Source organism: Trachurus trachurus (assembly GCF_905171665.1).
Source record: "Trachurus trachurus genome assembly, chromosome: 7".
NCBI classification, from domain to species: Eukaryota; Metazoa; Chordata; class Actinopteri; order Carangiformes; family Carangidae; genus Trachurus; species Trachurus trachurus.
This window is the reverse complement of record NC_139901.1, coordinates 27546953-27566551: the sequence shown is the minus strand read 5'-3', so window position 1 is coordinate 27566551 and position 19599 is coordinate 27546953. Positions and strand designations below refer to the sequence as shown.

At 43.9% G+C, this 19599-nt stretch overlaps 1 protein-coding gene across 3 annotated transcripts in view; it reads right to left on the bottom strand.

Moving 5' to 3' along the window:
- Positions 1–19599, bottom strand: part of magi3a (membrane associated guanylate kinase, WW and PDZ domain containing 3a) — a 142047-nt gene that overhangs the window by 55175 nt on the left and 67273 nt on the right. The window lies entirely within an intron of this gene.

Here is a 19599-nt window from a genome sequence, read left to right as displayed (position 1 = left end):
AAAGAGATGGAGAGGAAGAAGAGGAGGAGGAAGGAACAGAGAGAAGTCCCTTGTGCTTGCTGTGGTAGGACTCTTCCTCTGTGCTGGACTCCAGCTGTGAGAAAGGGACACACGGCCGGATGGGCTCTGAACGTGACGTCAGTTTCACCGCAGGCGGCGCGAACCAGCGGCTTCTCCTCAGAGCCGCTCAGCAGGACGAACACGATTAACCTCGTACAGAAAGAGACTGAAAGAGAGCGCCGAGGTCCGCCATCTACATAAAACATCACTCTGGACTTTGTCTGATGGTTCGAGCTAAAAATGTGCTGTTGTTTGCCGTCAACGTCTGCCACAAGCTACAGTTTCCTTCCACATGTTTTCCCTCTTCCTGCTATGCATCGACTGGATCATGAAAGGAACAGCCAACAATAAAAAGACTGCTGATTAGATGACACTACACAGTCACCAGCAGATGCAAGACAAATCCCAACTGCAGCATGAGTGGGACTCTAAATAAATGGACTGAAAACCAAAATCATGCAGATTAACAACAAAAGCATGAGGCCAAATAACCATCAGAGGCCAGGCACTGGAAGAGGTTGAAAAATTCCCATAGCTGGGAAGCATATGAGCTGTGGATGGTGGGACAGAACAGGATGTAAAGACTAGAATAGGGAAAGCAAGAACAACCTTCAAAATCTCACTACCAACCGAGCTTAAAGGAATAGTTCACCAAAAAATGAAATTCTGTCATTAGTGACTCACCCTCATGCTGATTAATACTCCAGAGTAGTTTTTCATTCCTCAAAGTAAAAATGCCCTAAATGATGTAGTTTCAAATAAACTCTGGACTATATCAGCCTGTGAATATTCTCATTTGTCCAGGTAGTTATCTCAAGGAAATTTAAATTGAATGCAACTGGACTTGATTATTTGTCTAGGTCTAGGAAGACATTTCATCTCTCATCTCTATGTTTGCATCTGACCAGTCTCAGCCTGGTCAGATGCAAACATGAACTGATGAAGCCTCTTGGAAAACATCTTCCTAATAACCAAGTCCAGTTGCTTTCGATTTAAATTTCCTTGAGATCTGATTCTGGACAGTATCCCTTTAGGACACTTGGATTGCTGCGGACGAGCCGTACAGAGGAAGATTACAAGGTTTTTGTGTAGTTTTATGGACATTTTTGTGTTGGGCGCTATTGACTCTTATATAAGGATTATGTTGGACTACGAACCGGACTCCCGGGTCTCCAGATGCACTTTGAGGAATAAAAAACTACTCCGGAGTATTCATCAGCATGAGGGTGAGTCATAATGACTGAATGAATTTCATTTTTTGGTGAACTATTCCTTTAAGATCTTCAACTCTAACTCCAGTGTTAAAACTATAGCTACTGCTGCTGGAGAACCACCACCAACATCACCTATACATTGATTATTTTCATTAACCACTGCCTAAAATGCATCCTCTGAATCTTTTGGCCAAATATAATTAACATCATCAACCTGTGGGAACAAACCAAACCAAAAACAACAGAAGTAGCTACAGCTGTTAAGGAGAGAGTGGAGCTGGATTGTTCCCACAAACTGACAAGAGACAAAACCACCATACAGTAACTAACCAGGCACTAGCATGCATGGACCCCAGGTAAACTGGGCAGAGGGAGAGCACAGAGCAAGAGTTCAACAAGAAGGGACTGATGTGGAAACAGCTGGAGAAGATGGACCAAGACAGACGACGAGGGTGGAAACAATTCATCAATACAAAGGCCTGAGTAAGTAAGATAATTTGATTGACAGGTGGATGGAAACATAGCTACAGTCTCTGAGGTGAGTGTTGAATCCCGTCCCTGCTTCTCCAGATTAGAAAATGTTGATAATTCAAAAAAAAAGTCAAGCAGGAGCCGTTGTGTGTGTCTATGTCTGAGTGATGTCAAACTCCAGCTGAGCTCTGTGTTAAACTCCAGCGAGGGGGAACATCAGTCAGTCAGATAACACACCTCTCGCAGCAGGACACCTGCAGAGACTGTAAATATATGATTTCTATTTTTTTTTTATCCCCCCTCCTATTGTGAGCGTGATTCTACGAGCTGTTGGCTAATCTGCTGATGAATATTTGATCACACCACACAGCTCACAGCCTGTGAGTCACACACTTCTAATTTTTGATCAAGTGCACACACTAAAAAAGTCACTGCAGACCCGCTTTGATTCCCAAATTAAATATTTTTTCAACACGAATCTGTGTGAATCTGCTGTCTGCCAATATAAACACAATCCTTCTCTCTCTCTCTCACACACACACACACACACACACACACACACACACACACACACACACAGACACATGAACACACATACATGCAAAAGATTCGCTCTCTCAAACTAGTGCAAGTGAATTAGAAATATTCATATTACATAGTAACAAAGAGAAACATCCCAACTGTGAAAGTGATGAAAAATTTAAAACGTGTGAAGCGTCCTACGCATCCCACTCTCCACACGAGTTCAGCTCTGTAACATGAGCGATATATATATATTTTAAGCAGGAAGTATCAGAGGATAAACTTGGCTGCTGGGGGAATGAAAAGCTATTGCCGGGGCCTAATTTAAAAATGTTGTAAATTAAATGAAGTTCTCTCTCTCGGCCCCGGAGGGGATAAAAGCGACGACCGCTGGGACTGTAGATCAGCCGCGAGATGTCAGCTGGTTAAGGAGACGCTGATTCTCCTCCCTTCTTAACATCCATCAAAAAGTGGTGCTGAAAAATACTTTTGATTACCGCAAATGGAGTTTCTTGCTAACTGGGAGTTCAACGCTTCTCAATACTTTATGCTTTTTTTTTCCCTCCACAGGAGAGAGGATGCATGAGTGATTTGGCAATTTCTGCTTTGCCGTGCTGCTGCTGCTGCTTTACTTAAAGAGGAACTATGCAAGTCTGGTCGCTTTTCCTCTGTTTTGCTAACCCTCCTCCTGGCCGTGTGCATTTGTTTACAATGAAGCCAGGGAAAAATCAATACATGGAGCGGTGGATAACGTTATATAACATATACAATGTCACAACGTGTATATTTGTGTAGTCTTAACTGTCATAAATGGTTACAGAGCGAGTTTGTGTCGCTGTACCGCAGAAATGAGAGCTGGGACACAGGGGCGGCGGCCATGTTATAAGGTTGGTTTTCAGCCATGAGACGCCAGGTGGAAGGCAGAGAGCCTCCGTTCTCACTCGTAACAAATCGCAAGTTATGTAGTTAACTATCACAATTACTCTGCAGCTTTTTAATTAAGGTACACATTTAGCATAGCCATGGGGGAAATGCTGCTTACTGTAGTTCCTCTTTAAGTTGAAACAGTGCAGCAGTTGACACACAGTGGTAGAGGTACAAGTGAAGGGGGGGCCCAGGCCAACAGAAGCAAGGCTCTGCATTATGTAACTTTTTTTTTTGTTACTGGCACAACAGTGAATGTGAGGAATTTATGTCGAGGGAAACAAGAAAAAAAAAAAGCTGGGTCTGGCTTCACATCACAACTTGAAAGCCACAGGCCTGCGGTCCACGTTCCCAGAAGCTGTGAGACATGAAAAACCTCCAATACGCACATACACATGCAGCATAACAATATGGTTCCCCCCTCCTCCTCCTCCTCCTCCTACCGTGTCAGGACTGTGTTCCCATGTTGTTGGGGTGACTCTGACCTCTAACTACCTTCATACTCGGGAACGCCTCCCCCCCCGATTCCCATTTTTCACACACTGCCTAAAGAGATCAGCTGGTTTGTGTATGGGGACAATGGACGGTACTAATTGTTACCACCAGATTCCCAGGATTCCTGCGGGGAAGGGGTAGATACTTCAATGGGTCAACAAAATCAATCTCTCTCTCATACACACACACACACACACACACGCACGCACGCACGCAAACACATGCAAATCACCTCCCCTGCCCATAGCAAACTCCCACTCAAGTGCTTCCAACAGGGCAGCCTTTGTGGCCCGCCTGTCAGGTTGTGTTAGCGCGCTACATCATATCTCTAGAGACGGAGAGAGAGAAAAGAGAAAAAAAAGAGAGAAAGAAAGAAAGAAGAGAGCAGGGGGTGGAGGGGGGGCAACTCTCAGCTATCCCGCTAGGATACAAGGCAGCACATCACTGGTAGTACAGGCCCTGCATGCGGGGCACAATGGCCGCCTTTGTGCCTTGTCATCTGGCTATTAGACACTCTCATACAGAGGGAGGGTGGAGTGGTGGGGAGAGGAGGGGGGTTCAAGGATGGAGAATCAGTAAAAACAGAGGGAGCGAGGAGGAGGAGGAGGGGGGGTTGTTTGCAGAATGGAGTAATGATGATGCATGGGAATGCACGTGGAACAACCCCCCCCTCCTCCTCTCCTCCTGCCCCTTTCATCATTATTCTATCGCTCCATCTCTGACTCTCCCTCCCGACTCTTCGCCTCCTGAGCTGTGGAGATTCATCAGTCCTGGCAGATCCCCACAGGGCCACTCACACCTGTGTTGTCTGAGATCGCTGTCTGAGTAGCCATCTACCTTCCCACCCTCCCTCCACCACCACCCATCCCCTTTCCCTTTTTGCACAGCTAGCCACTTAACCTTTTGTTTTCTCTCATATCACAAGCCTCTGCTTTCAAGTGATGTGTGCAGCAACCTGTCATTGACGCCGCCGCCGCTGCTGCCGCCGCCCTTATCTGCCTGCCTGCCTCCTGCCTTGCAGATCAGTGGAGATAAAGGCTAATAAAAACCAAACCGTTCGCTCCGTCTAAATCTGACATTAGTTTTCACTCTCACAACATATGGAGGATGAGAGGCCTTACTCAGATCAATAATAAAAGACCCTCAGAATAAAAAAAAGAAACACTGTATGTGGGATGTAACACAAACACACACACAAACACACAGTCCCTTTGGACACTTACATTTTGGTATCTGCCGTGGGAAACTGCTACTCTCAGCTCACCTTACCATCTGTCACTTTTCAGTAACTGATGTCAAAAACTGTGCTTTGTTAAAAAAAAAAAAAAGTCTTTTCATTGAGAGACAAGTTGTTTTTGAGCCAAAAGAGCCGACAAGAGCCTCAGTTCTGCTGCTGCTGCTGCTGCTACAAAACAACTGTGATAAAACATGAAAGTCCGCTGCACAAGAAAGTGTTTAAAATGTCCACAGTTATTTGGTTTTATGTATGAGCATCAGATTCTTTTGGACAAATTGCAGCAAAAATGAGTGAAAATAAATTCAGTAGTCTACAGTCATGTTGGCAGCTCAGTGCAGCTGCACCAATATGTGTTGAGCTAAATGCTAACACGTTCACCTTTAGCAGGTTTAAAGATGTCCTGAAACACCTGTGCAGTTCTGCATGATTACGTGTTTCTGGTAAAAATACAAAGGGACATGTCATAGATATTTGATTGCTGTCTACAGTAGCCAATCACATTGACTGTATGCTAAAGGGATACTTCAACATTTTGGCAAATTGGCCCATTGCCATAATCGCTATAGTCATAGCAGTAGGTTCGTTACCTTGGAAGCTATTTTTAGAACGGCGGAGCAGATCTGCCAGCTGTTCAGAGCTACGCTACGGAGGCTAATGGGATTTCTTGGTTTCCCCTCATCAAACTCATCAAATACACAATCCAACAACTCCAAAATGCTCTGGTGGACAAGTTGTGACCTGCACATTCACCACGCTATGAGATAATAATGGAATGTTATGAGACAGAGTTGTTTTAGAGGTAAATTCAGAGACTGCTTGCTGAAAAACTGTCCCTGAAGGCAACGTGCATCAGTGGTTTTGCATGAATTTGCCTTTAAAACAACTCTGTCTGGTAATGTTCCGTTATTAGTGTGGTGAATGTGCAGGTCACAACTTGTCCACCAGAGCGTTTTGGAGTTGTTGGATTGTGTATTTGATGAGTTTGATGAGGGAAATCAAGAAATCCCATTAGCCTCAGTAGCATAGCTGTGAGCAGCTTGCAGCTTTCTGATATGGATTCTGCAAATATTAGCAGATAAATAAACAATCAACATGAGGATTAAAGCCGGAAAATACATTTTATGTTGTCTTTAATGTTTAGCAGCATGTTAGCATGCTAAGATCTGATGATTAGCACTAAATACAAAGCACAGCTGAGGTTGTTGATCTGATGGAGCCACAATCATAAAAGTGAAGCCATTACCAAACTTTACATCTCAAGCTTGTCAATGTGTGGATCAAATGTAATAGAACTCCATCCAATAGTTTAAGAGGCATTTCCCTAATAATAATAATAATAATAACAAACAAAAACCTGGAGAAAAGTCATGAATTCACCATAACTGGTTGGCTTCACCATGGAATCTGTGTTTAATGACAATCCAGACAGTAGTTAATGAGGTATTTCACTGATGGAGCCACTCAGGGAATCACCACAGACATTTGGCTTCATCTTTTGGGGACCATAAATACTTATTAGTTTCATGGCGATCTATCAAATCGATGGGGTTTTGAGTTGCAACCAAAAGTTTTGCACCGACCCAACATGAGCATAATCCAAGCCCCTCAGGAAAACACTGACCTGCTGAAACTTTGTGTCAGATAATCTCGAACACTAAATACTGAGCACTCAGCTGAAAACCACCAGAATCTGTGCTGCTGCATGAGTTTGGCACGAGAACCAAAAGCAAAAGAAGAGACCTGCCTTCTCCTAAATCCCTGCAGCTCAGCTCATTTCTTGGCACAGCAGCACATCCTCACTTTCGCCGAGGCCAAAACAATCGACTATCACCGCAGATATTTACCCGGGCCAGCCGGCAAACAAGCAGTTAAATAACAATGGGCTTTTTTTTTTCTCGTTGGATACAATGCTTTTCCTAAATGAGCGCGCGAGCAATGCAGAGATGTTACCAGCAGGGGTGTCAGTGGGCGTCTAATGAGGCAATTCTCTGACAGTAGAGCAGTTCTAGAAGCCCCCACCATCTGCTAATTACCACCTTGTTAGGTTCATTTGGCAACTCGGGGCAACATTATGTCCTGCCTCACTCTGTATGACAGGCAGGGAGACGTGGGAATCGACAACTCCATGAAATATCTGAGGGAAACCCACCTCCTTCGCTTTCTCTGTCCAATGGCAAAAAGACCAATAAGGTCAATAGTTGTGGTAGAAGGAGCAGCAGATACGTGTTGGACTTCCTGAAAGTGATGGTGGTGGTGGTGGTGGAGGTGCTGCATGCAACCTTCCCTTAAACACCTCCTCTTTGAAAACCAGGAGAGCTGTGGAGTGTATTTCCCATCTGAGACAAGCTCTGTTGCTCTTAGGACCGATCTTTAAGCCGAGAGCTGTAATTGGCCGGCGAAAAAGGGAGTGAGTCGGTCGGCGTGAAGTCAATTAGCGGCTGCCGAGCCCAAGAGATTAATTGCAGATGGATGAAGGCTTTGGGATAAAAAAAAAAAAAAAAAAAAAAAAAAGTTACATGAAGGAAATCAATGTCCCAATCACCCCGCTCTTTTTTTCCCCCCTCCGTTCTTCAGGTTAGATACATCTCTCTTGAAATCCAATTAGTTGGACTCTATATCTCAACGTAAGGTCAGTCTGCACAAGCTGTGTGTTTCAGCGATAAAACGGCTAATGATCCGGCTGAAAGACTCTTCACAGGAGACCAGATCTTTTTCCACTTGTATCGTTGCTTTATATATATATAAAATATATTTGTCTCAAGTGATTTTAAACCATAAAAGTTTTCAACATCTGCTGAATTCATAAGCCGTAAGCGTGACACTACCATCAATAACACAGAAGAAGGATGAGGTGCTACAGAGAAGAAGTGACTCTTCATGAGGCTATTTTGAGCTCGCTGTCCCACAAAAACAATGGAGTCATCCCCACACTGCTGGCACAACAACACCTCTTTTTTAGTGTGTAATTGAAAGGAATGGTCTCGCTACACATTGCATGCAGGCTTAATGTTGTGGGCTTATTATAGTCAATGTGATAATCATCGGCGCGTTTGGCAACAGACGCAGATGGCGTCCCAAAGCACTCAGTATTCAGAGATACGTTCTTGGCTCCGGATGGCTTCGCCTGCTATTGTTGGCCGACTGTACTAAATATCCATTAGTTACATGTTGGAGATAAAAAACTGGCCTAGTGAATTCTTGGCTCGTTTAATAGGACACACCTTTTCTGTTGATACATAGGAGTATGTGTGTTTACGGTATCACAACTTCAGAGCAACCAAGCCGGTGTGTTTTGGTGGTGGGTTTAATAAATAAATGCACCGAGAGGCGAGCGGTGTGAAGGCACGTAACGAAAGCTTTCAAGTGATAAATGACCTTGAAATTGTCCTTTCTTTTAATCCTATTGTGGCTCAGAGGAAGACAATTAACAAAAACGATGGAATGGAGGTGGGGTAACGGTGGTGGTGATGATGGTTTTGGATTCTTTGCTGCAGGATGAAGGTGAAGCGACAGTCGCAGCAGCACAGCTCTGTTCCTGTGGTGGAACGTGGAGCAGACCGACACATCATGACATTAACTTATCCTTCACCCTGTGTCCATGTCCTGCTATCTGCCCTGCTGCAATCTGCTGGGTCCTCTGCAGCTCAGTGGACACTCCCACCACCACCAAGGACAAAACACCACACACTCTTCCTGTGGTATACAGCCACCAGCAGCAGGTTGTAACAAAGGGACAGTTGTAGGAGCATCACTTTCACCAACCAGGGACAGCACTGGAGTCAATTTCACTTCCTCTCTGACTTTGCATGTGAATCTGTGCAGGTTTTAAAGCCAAAACACCAATCTTCAGGTAAGAAACTCTTCTTCATCTTCTGGACCAAGTCTATATTTTGATTAGTACTGATACTGTTGAAGTTTGAGTTAGCTGTACAGCAAAGCGCTAATTTGGTAATGCGTTACTGTAATTTGATTACTTTTTTTAGTAACAGAGTGATGTAATGAGTTATTATTTCTAAAAAAGTTACAACAAGCACAAGTGACTAGACATTACCATAGCACCTGTCCTGGGCTACACAGTGTCGGCCCGCCCTGCTGTCCTGCCAGAGGTTGTTTTTGTTTGTTTGTTTTTTGAGGGAATTGACTAACTAGTAAAGTTATTAATTACTTTTTTGCCCAACAATTGAATTAACTTGTATTATGTATTGTGAGTCATTTTATTGATGCTAATTTCAAACCACCGTGCTGGTACAGCTAGATAAACAGTGGCTGACAGAGAAGGGCAAACTTTTTGGCTCGGGGCCACAACGAGTATTAAAGTTTGACGGCCGGGCCAGTATCAGGTGGATGCAGAGTGTTTGTGTGAACTAATATAAATAATGGGAGTAGTGTTGTTGCTCACCCTTTTTTTTTTTTAACGAGTTGTACCAATAGTAGACGGGCCGGATTCAAAAGCCCCAATGGGTTGTATAATATATACATATCTGGCAAATTAGCCCATTGCCATAAATCCGGCCTGTCTAGTATTGGTACAACTGGTAAAAAAAGGTTGACCAACAACATATATGTGTATATTCATATATATATACATATACTGTATATATATATATATATATTCACATAGGCATAGGCATAGGCATATATATTGTTGTGTTTGTGTTGAGTAAGTGTTGGTATGTGCCCTGTTGTTTTGGTGTTTTCACTTTTGGCGCTTAGAGGCTGTAGAGAAGCAACTGAAAAGTTAGTAAAAAAAAGTTAGTTAGTAAGTAAACATGGCACTTTTTGCCTAACGTTCAACGGTGTGTCCTCACTTTACTAACACAACGTATATATGCCTATATATATATGCCTCTTGTAACACCTGTTAAGAAAATGTTTCCCTATGGGACAATAAAAAATCTATCTTACAACCACTGTTTCTCAGTATGCAATGTGTGATCTACAAAGTGGAGTGGCACAATATTTTGTAGAAAAATTCATTGTTCCCTGAGGATGCAGCCTGACGACTTCTCTTTTCTTTCCTCACCATGAGCTCGAGGTTTTTCAGTGAAATCTCTCCACAACTACTGTGAAATTTGCCGTCCGTCGGAGCCCAGTGCGGTGAATCCCAGTGGGAAGAGAGTTGTCACATACTCTCTGACTACAGCTACAGATTTTGTCAGTGACACACTAATGATTCACTTCGCTCGTGGACCGACCACCTCTGCAGTCTGTTCTGTTCTGTGCTGTTTTGCCATGCACACTCTCCACAGTCTGTGAGACCGGTCCCACAGTGCGGGAGCTGCCACTCAGAGCGCCACTGCAACAACAGAAGACAGTAACAAAAAAAGCAGGTCATTACAGCGAGACAGAGTCTAACAGGCCGCGGAAAAACCTCTGTTGTCCAGTTCTGCTGAGGGCACTGCTGCTTACACAAGCATTTCCAGAATTACAACCAAGGCAAAAGACGAGATAAGAAAAGCAGAGAGAGGAGAGAGGATGAAAAGAGGAAGATTTTTTTTAACAAGGTATCTTTAGGCTTTCGCACCTGTCTTTTTAAGCTACTGGTTTCCCTTTCATCTCCAGGCGCCGACGTCCCAGAAGCTCTAATCCACTCTAAAACGCAAAGCTCTAAACCTCTAACAGCGAGGTTAGCTCCCGTGTGAGGAATACACCAGATAAAATGACCGGATAAAATACTAACATAATGCAGCAGAGTTTAGTGTGTGTGCATGTGTGTGTGTGTGTGTGCTCATCTGGCTGATCTTTTTGGATGGGAGGCAGAGAAGAAGGAGCTCCCCTCCACACTGTGTGTGCATCATTGAAAACACGTTGCCATCCATCCACACACAAAGATACACACACACACAAACTTGATAGCTTTCAAGACGGACGGATCAAAGACTGATGCAACCCTGTCTCCATGATGGAGAGATCTTTACCTGCCATTGTATGGAGAGGGAGGATGCAAGAGGTGAAATGGGAAGAGATGAATCAGAGAGAGGATCCGTATACATGCAGCATCTTTAAAGGGATAGTTCAACATTTTGGCAAATTGGCCCATTGCCATGATTCCTATAGTTTTAGGAGTAGGTTTGTTGTTGTTGTTAATTGTTGGTGCAAGCTATTTTTAGAACGGCGGAGCAGAGTCGCGAGCTGCTCAGAGCTACGCTATGGAGGCTAATGTGATATCTTGGTTTCCCTCATCAAACTCATCAAATACACAATCCAACAACTCCAAAACGCTCTGGTGGACAAGTTGTGACCTGCACATTCACCACGCTATGAGATAATAACAGAACGTTACAAGACTGAGTTGTTTTAGAGGTAAATACAGAGACAGCTTCCTGAAAAACTGTCCCTGAAGGCAACGCGCATCAGCGGTTGTGCATGAATTGTCCACACTCAAGTTGTCCATGCTCTGGTGGACAACTTGATCACCAGAGCGTTTTGGAGTTGTTGGATTGTATATTTGATGAGTTTGATGAGGGAAACCAAGAAATCCCATTATCCTCCGTAGCGTAGCTCTGAGCAGCTCACAGCTCTGCTCCGCCGTTCTAAAAATAGCTTGCACCGACAATTAAAGGTAACGAACCTACTGCTATGACTATAGGGATTATGCAATGGGACAATTTGCCAAAATGTTGAACTATCCCTTTAAATAAGACCATCCCATTAACAGCAGATTTAATTTCAGGGGTCAAACCTATAGGAGGAAAAACAAAAACATGGCCAACGCCCCTGTTTTCTTTGAGTTGTGAGGAGAGCCAGTAAGCAGCGGCGCCACAGTTTGACTCCTCGCTAACGGAGCAGCCGCTGCCACCCCGTGGATTACGGTTCTGCAGAGCAAGTAAAGTAATGCGCCCTTAGCCTCAATAACTTGGGCTGTCACTGACAATATGCCGCCCGATGCATCAAAGAGAACCCCAGGGGACACCAAAGCCTCTCTATCCTTTATTCCCCCCTCCCTCTTTCTATCTATCTCTCTCTCACACACACACATATAAACATTTCTAACATTTGACCCAAAAAAAAAAAAAAAAGAAAGATGCTGTGAGCTCTGAAGACGCTGTTAGATATCAGCTAGTGAAAATTTAACGTGATGGTGACAATGTGGCACAACTGAGCATGAAAAGTGACAGGAGAGATTTACACAGGCCAGAGTGTGACTGAGGTATTAGCTCTGGACATGTGATGGTGTGGCTTTACATATGTGTGTGTGTGTGTGTGTGTGTGTGTGTGTGTGTGTGTGTGTGTGTGTGTGTGTGTGTGTGTGTGTGTGTGTGTGTGTGAAGAGCTGCAGCTGGTTTGATGTGTGCAGCTCTTGTTGCCGGGCCGACCCAGATGCTGCTGACGCCATCCTTGATCCGCACCCCATGGATATATGCACACACTCACACACACACCACGGTTATATCTGCACACACACAGAGCGCTGAAACAATTAGCAGGATCATCGATTAGTCGATTAATTATCGCAGCTAAACTCACCGACCGGTGGATGGTCTTTTATAGGAGGAGGGTTCAGACTCCGCTCTGTGTTTTAGTATTCTGACTGAAGTGTTTCAGACTATTGGTTGGGCAGAGAGGCCTAGAGGGTTGAGATGTGCTTTTTTTCTTTGGCATCTTTAATTAATCATATAATATCGGAGAAGCACCAGACATGTAACTTCAGAGAGACAGACTCCTGCTAAAACTACGATAGGCTGACCTTACATTATGGTTGCAGATTAAAATTTGTATTGATGTCAAAACCACAACATGTTGTAGGCAATCGACCTGCTGCAGTGAATCTGCACACAGCACTTCACCAAAATCCCAACTATGGTCTAATTAGTAACTTCTCTGGTGCTTTAGATCAAATCGCACAATCACTCTGAGATGATGAAGTTTGTCCTGAAACTCCCGATGTTTAAATCTTTCAAATCCATCTTCATGTAATCCAAGCACGATGAGAAAGCACGAGATAAAGAGGAGATCGTTTTATCAACTGTTGTTTGCAAAGGTAAAGTATGAAACTTCCATCTCAATGAGCCACAAATAAAACAGTAAAAACATTTACTGTGAAATTCTTTGACAACTTGACAAAAACTGCATCTGCTGAAGAAGATTATGTGATACGATCAAAAGCTCCAGAACAAGTATAAAAAGTCAATGTTACGGTGAGTTTAAGAAAATAATATTTAAAAACAGATAAAACACAGCAGTCAATGCAATCAGATCAAGACTTAATATACTATGACTAATACAGATGCATCTCAATAAATGAGAATATCATTGAAAAAGTTAATTTATCCCAGTAGTTCAATCCAAATAGTGAAACGTATGTATTATATAGATTCATTACACACAGACTGAAATATTTCATGTCTTTATTTCTTTTACTTGTAATGATTATGGCTTATATTTAATGAAAACCCCAAATTCCACCCCCGTTGAACCTCTGTATCTCCCTAATGCTCTCAAGTGTTGATTTTGTTTTATTGATATGGCTGCACACTCCCTGTTCTATGTATAATGTCTAAACTGTAAACTCTCTAAGAACTTTCCATGTAAGGTCCATTATAGTGTTGTTATTCTTGTGTTTGTTTTATTTCTACCGGTATTTTTATTCTTTATTTGGCTCTCTTCCTATACAGTATGTCATTCAGTCTATGTGATATGTTTTTACTTACCTCTGCTGTCATGTATGTTTTCTGTTCTGTGTCTGTTTAAAAATGAATAAAATATTGGATAAAAAAAGAAGAAAACCCCAAATTCAGCATCTCAACAACTTAGAATATAGTGAAAAAGTTCACTAAAGGTTTCTGAACCTTTAAATGGTCTCTTAGTCTGGTTCAGTTCAAGAAGAAGACTGCTGACCTCAGCCATATTCTACTTCATTGAGATGCACCTGTATGACCTCAGCACCCAGGGCCTTGGCTGGTCCTTCACTCTCCTGTCTCCACATGTGGCCTCACCACTGGGTGCAGCTAAAAAAAGCTTTTTCAGACTCAGGGAACGTCCTATTCAACATCTCACACATGCACAAACACACACACACACAGAGTCACAGGCTGATCTCTGTTGTCCATCTGCAGAAGGTCAGGCAGGATGGTGGGCATGAAGAGAAACCACTTTCCTACATTACACCCATCCATCATGTTGTGGTTGCTCTAACAGGAAACCGGCCTATCAGTGGAATGAGTCAGCAGACCAGACTGGGTCATCTCAGCCCTGCGTTTGTCTCACATCACATGACTGTATCTTGATGCAGCCTTTGGACATTGTTTGGCCACTGGATACTGACATTTAGTCCGTGATTTATCTGGGATCTCTTTGAAGGCTCACACACACAAGGCGCTTCTCAATAAGCCGGGGAGGAGAGGGCCAGCCACATCAGTCACTCACAGCAGATGAAAAGGCTTCACCGGCCAGACGCCAGAGAGCAGATACGAAGGAGAATCAGAGGCAAAAAAAAAAAAAAAAAACAGAAAAAAATCCCCTCTTCTACAGCCACTGAATGTCAACTGAATATTTACCTCAAGCTGTTTTTTCAGAGGCGCCCTGTGATGACAGAAATTTGTATTCTTTCTGCTGGTACACAGCAGACGTTAAGTTATGTTTAATAAATAATTCTTCCACATGACCGATGGACTGACGGAGGAGGGCAAGGCGGAGTGGAGGAGAGGAGAGGGGAGGGGAGGTGAAGTGGAGCGAATCGAAATGAGCATCTGTGTGCTCGCCTGCCGCTATGAGACGGTCAGAAATGAGGTTTGACTGAGTCAGCCAACAGCCTACATATATATATATATATATATATATATACGTATATAGCCTACAGTACTGTGCAAAGGTTTTAGGCAGGTATAGGAAAAAAAGCTGAAAGCTTTCAAAGATCGAAGTGTTAATTTTTTTTTCATCAATTAACAAAATGCAGTGAATAAAAAGATGGTAATCCTAAATCAAATCAATATTTGATGTGACGACCCTTTGCCTTCAAAACAGCATCATATCTATCTATCTATCTATCTATCTATCTATCTATCTATCTATCTATCTATCTATCCATCTATCCATCCATCCATCCATCCATCCATCCATCCATCCATCCATCCATCCATCCATCCATCCATCCATCCATCCATTTAGATGCCTCACTGATGGTATTGCATGATGGATAAGCATTCTGACTTAACAGCATTTTTTCACACCTGCCTAAAACGTATGCACAGCACTATATGTGTATATATAAACACTGCAGCGTGTGGAGGGATCACAGCGTGCGTGTGTATCTGTGTTGTACGTGTTCATATGTAAGTGTCAGACGGAGACATATGCATAAATGCAATTCTGCAAATGTGTATTCAAACCGCTCCCTGCAGGGTGCATTGCAGTGCTACAGAAAAAAAAAAACAGGCTGTGACTATACGCTGGAAGAAAAACGTACACATCTGTCACATCCAAAGCCAAACATCTTCACACATCTTATTCCTATTAGCATTTTTTTTAAATATAAGGGGCTTTCTGTCAGAGCTGCACGGAGAGAACGGCAGTAATGACACGCCGCCTGAGAAGGTGAGTCATGGCGTTGCGCTGCTCGGGGACCGATCCAGTCAGAGCTGATTTAATAGAGGCGAGTCTTCTCCCCGCTGATCCATAGGTCTTTGTTATTAGTATGATGTCAGAGAGATAGCACGCCGGAGCCCTCCGTCAGAGGAGGAGGAGGAGGAGGTGGAGGAGGAAGAGGGATTGTGTTAAGACTGATTCCTTCCATGTGTGATGGTTACATCTGACTCACAACAGATTTGCTCTCATTCATACTGGCAGGCAGTCACACACACACACACACACACACACACACACACACACACACACACACACACACACACACACACACACACACACACACACACACACACACACACACACACACACACACACACACACACACACACACACACACACAAACAAAAAGGATCGGCCGCCCCCCAACCCCCCCTCGAGAGGTTAACCGGCTGGTTTCAATCACGCCCAAAGAATTGGGCTCACGGGGCCTGAGCCAGATCTGTGAGTAAACGCCTGATTCAGTGGAGCAGCATCAACCGAAACACGACACCCCAACACACACACACACACACACACACACACACACACACACACACACACACACACACACACACAGGAACAAATCCACAGAGATATCGTTACGGTTTCATATTAAAATGTCAATAAAATGCTTGAGGACGTGATCACCCCTGACCACAAACATATTGACTCACTCCCACTGACTCACTCCATGATAATTATCCTGGATGCTTTTTTTTTGCTGATACAGCCAACCTGAGATGTGCTTCACTGTCAAACAATGGGGGAGTAAAATAACAATAAGACATGTTCTGCTGTGTCTTCATTTTCTCAAGGTCAACAAGGTGAAGGTAGGAGGAGAAAGAGGAGGAGGAGAAGGAGGAGGAGGAGAAGAGACGAAGTCAGAGACGGTCTACAAAGTTTGTTTGTGTATGTAGTACTGTAGGTGTACTCGTGTCCATCTTCAACGCCCCCTGCACAAGCTCGAGTTCAATGAATTCAGACGGAAACACTCGTGGCCTCTTTTGTGCTCTCCTCTCACACACACACACACAAACACACACTCCTCTAGGTTTCTTTTGACAGCTGAAAGCCTCTCACCATCTAACGTGCAGAAGTGTGTCTTTGCTCTGCTCCGATTTGTCGAGTGCTGTGAAAAGTTGCGGGTGGTGCTGGAGGAAGTGGAGAAAGAGGGAGGAAGAGCGTGACGGCAGAGAAAGATGGCTGCGCACACACACAAGCACACACAAATCTGATTTATTAAAGCTGATACCACCTTGGTGTACTTGTAAATTTCAGATCTACAGCAGGAACTCAGGGCACCTGCTGTGGCGTTGACAAGAGGTTTCTTCTTAAAGCTCCTCTCCAGGCTATATAAAAACACCCTGCTATCATTCATATCTGGTGTTCCACTTCCACATTAAAAATTGGGGAAAAAGGGGGAAAACTGTGGCCTGGTAGCACACCTGCGTTAAATTCCTGCAGAAATCTGTATCAAGCCCCTTCCACCACCACTACCACGCGCTCTCATCCGCTGCGCCTCCGACCTGGAACATGCTCCAGCAGAGGCTGAAGCTGTCCAGCATTGTTCCTTTAGGGGACTTCAAATAGCTTGTAGGAAGGGTGGTGAGACAGTCTGTGGGGGTCTGCACATGTACTTACTTTGCACTTTGTAGTTTGCACGGACTACTTTAATGTTTGTGTTCTGTGTCGTGTCTCCTGTATGTTCAGTTAGCCCAGTGGTTCCCAACCTTTTTTGGCTTGTGACCCTATTTTGACATCACAAATTTCTGGCGACCCCGCGATCATGTGACTGCACGTCAATCAAGATGCGCCAGCTCAGATATTTTTATAAATTTGTTTTTATCAATTACTAGACATTTCAGGGGACCCAATTTGAATTCAAAAAGCTGCTTAAAAATGTGCCGTTTCATTCATTATAGCTACTGAACAGTGGATTTCACAGATGTGCATCCCAAACATAGGCAATAAGTCTGTAAGAGACGAGATGTTTAAAGTTTCCTGTGACAATTGAAGTGTAGTGTGTATGTGTGTGTGTATTATAGGCAGGAAGGTACAAAATGTACTTTGCATTTTTGTGTATTTTCATTAGGTTACATAACAGTAGCAAAGGATTGTTGATCCTGGGCTCGCATTCAAACAAATAGACACAGATTAACCATCTACAGTGGGTTAAACACACACACACACACACACAGTCACACACAGCTACACACATAACCACAGGTGGATGAGCAGATTACCAGCGTGAATCCCCAGGTGAGGGGAATTCAAATTCATTAGGCCTAATTACTCAAACAGGACGTTCCCCTTTATTAGGGGCCACGCGTCCCCGTTGAGAGCGACGACGGGGAATGAAGATGCTCGCCCATATTCCCAGAGACAATGATAAATTCAATTAACTGTGAGATACAACTGCCAGGAAAATTCATACCACTTTGCATGATAATCCGCTTTCCCTGAGAATATATTTCTGGAGGATTATCAATGGCAGAAGGAGCAGAGAGCTGGCAGCCGGCGGAGGACGGGGCACCGTGGCACGGCACGGTTCAGCTTCTGCAAGGCCGTAGAGATCGACGAGCACCACCACCGGCGGAGCAATCAGTGGAAGTCTTCATCACAATTATGTCAGTTCTGAGTGAAGCCTCTCCACAGCTCCGTACCTCAGGGGCTGATGTTGTACCACCACTCTCGGTGTGAATGACAATCTGTCAGGACGCAGGCATGTGAGGGATCCATCAGGGCCGACGGAGAGGCGGCATGTTTTTTTTTTTTGTGGTGCAACCCCTAATTTTCAATTACAATAGTGGATTAATAGCAATCAGCACACCCAGGTGGTGCCTGTGATTAACTAATCTACAGAAGCATGCATAATGACATCTGTTCCACTCTGCACCTCGTGCCAGCTCGCCCCGGTTAATATATTGCAGGAAGCGCAGGGGGGATGAGGATGATAAAAGGAGGAAGGGAGGGGAGGGGGCGGGGGTGTCGCATATCAATGGGAAAATGTTTATCATGAAAATGTCTGAAAGTGTAAAACACACAAGGTCAACACAAGGATGTCTGGAGCTGCTCCTCTCGTTCCGACAGTGGAGAGGGAAGAACACAGAAGAGGCAATTACCAAGTAAATTTGCTCGGCTGAAATGGACCGACATCACACAACATCTTGTTCCGCTCTGCCCCAGTAAAGCCCCCCCTCCTCTCTCTCTCTCTTGGGGGAGAAAACGCCGGCACATGTGCGGAAATCGAACTCTGGCACTTCAAAGTCGGCCACTTAATCAAGTCGACATAAACCCATAGCAATGAGGATTTCTTTTTCTTCTTCTTTTTTTTTAAAAACCATTTCACTCGTTAAGTGGACGGACAAAGTTAAACGCTCACAGCCAATCTTCTCAACATTGGAGGGAGGGAAAAGCTGGGAGCTGGCGTTAATTCAGAGGAATAAATACATTTTCAATTAGCCAGCAGAGGCGGCGGAGGAAGCGCCATTTACACAGTCCAGTTTCCAGCACACACACACACACACACACAGAGACACACACACACACAGCCGGCCGGCCTTGGATGGAAGCATCAGTCATTGCCAATAAAAGGACTTTTAACGAACTGTCTGCCGTCCTCGGGACTTTGACTTTGTTTCTCACCATCTTTAGATCAAATCCACTTAGAAAACACTGAGATAATTAGACTTTATTGTATGTTGTGTAGGCTGTGCAGGTGTAATTACCCCCCCCATGTCATTTACTTACAAGGTCATCCACGGGGCAAGGAGAGACTGGAGTGATGTATGGCTTATTTCACTTAATTATTATTACTTCTAAGAGAGCAAAATTAAGTTACTGACCCTGAGATCGTATTTTATCGAGTGCTTAAGGAAGATATAATAAAACAAGACATGATACATCACAAATTTAACCAAATTTCGACTATTTTCTATTCAAAAGAGTCAACAAGCTGCTGAATATGTATCAAAGCTGTGGCAGAATAGAGATCAGGATGAAGCCAAAAGACCCGAGAGGCAAATCACCAACAGGAAAAAACGTGGCAGCGTATGATAATGAAAGGGTTCAAGCGTAACTACAAACTGAGAAAAAACATGTTTTGAAGTCGAG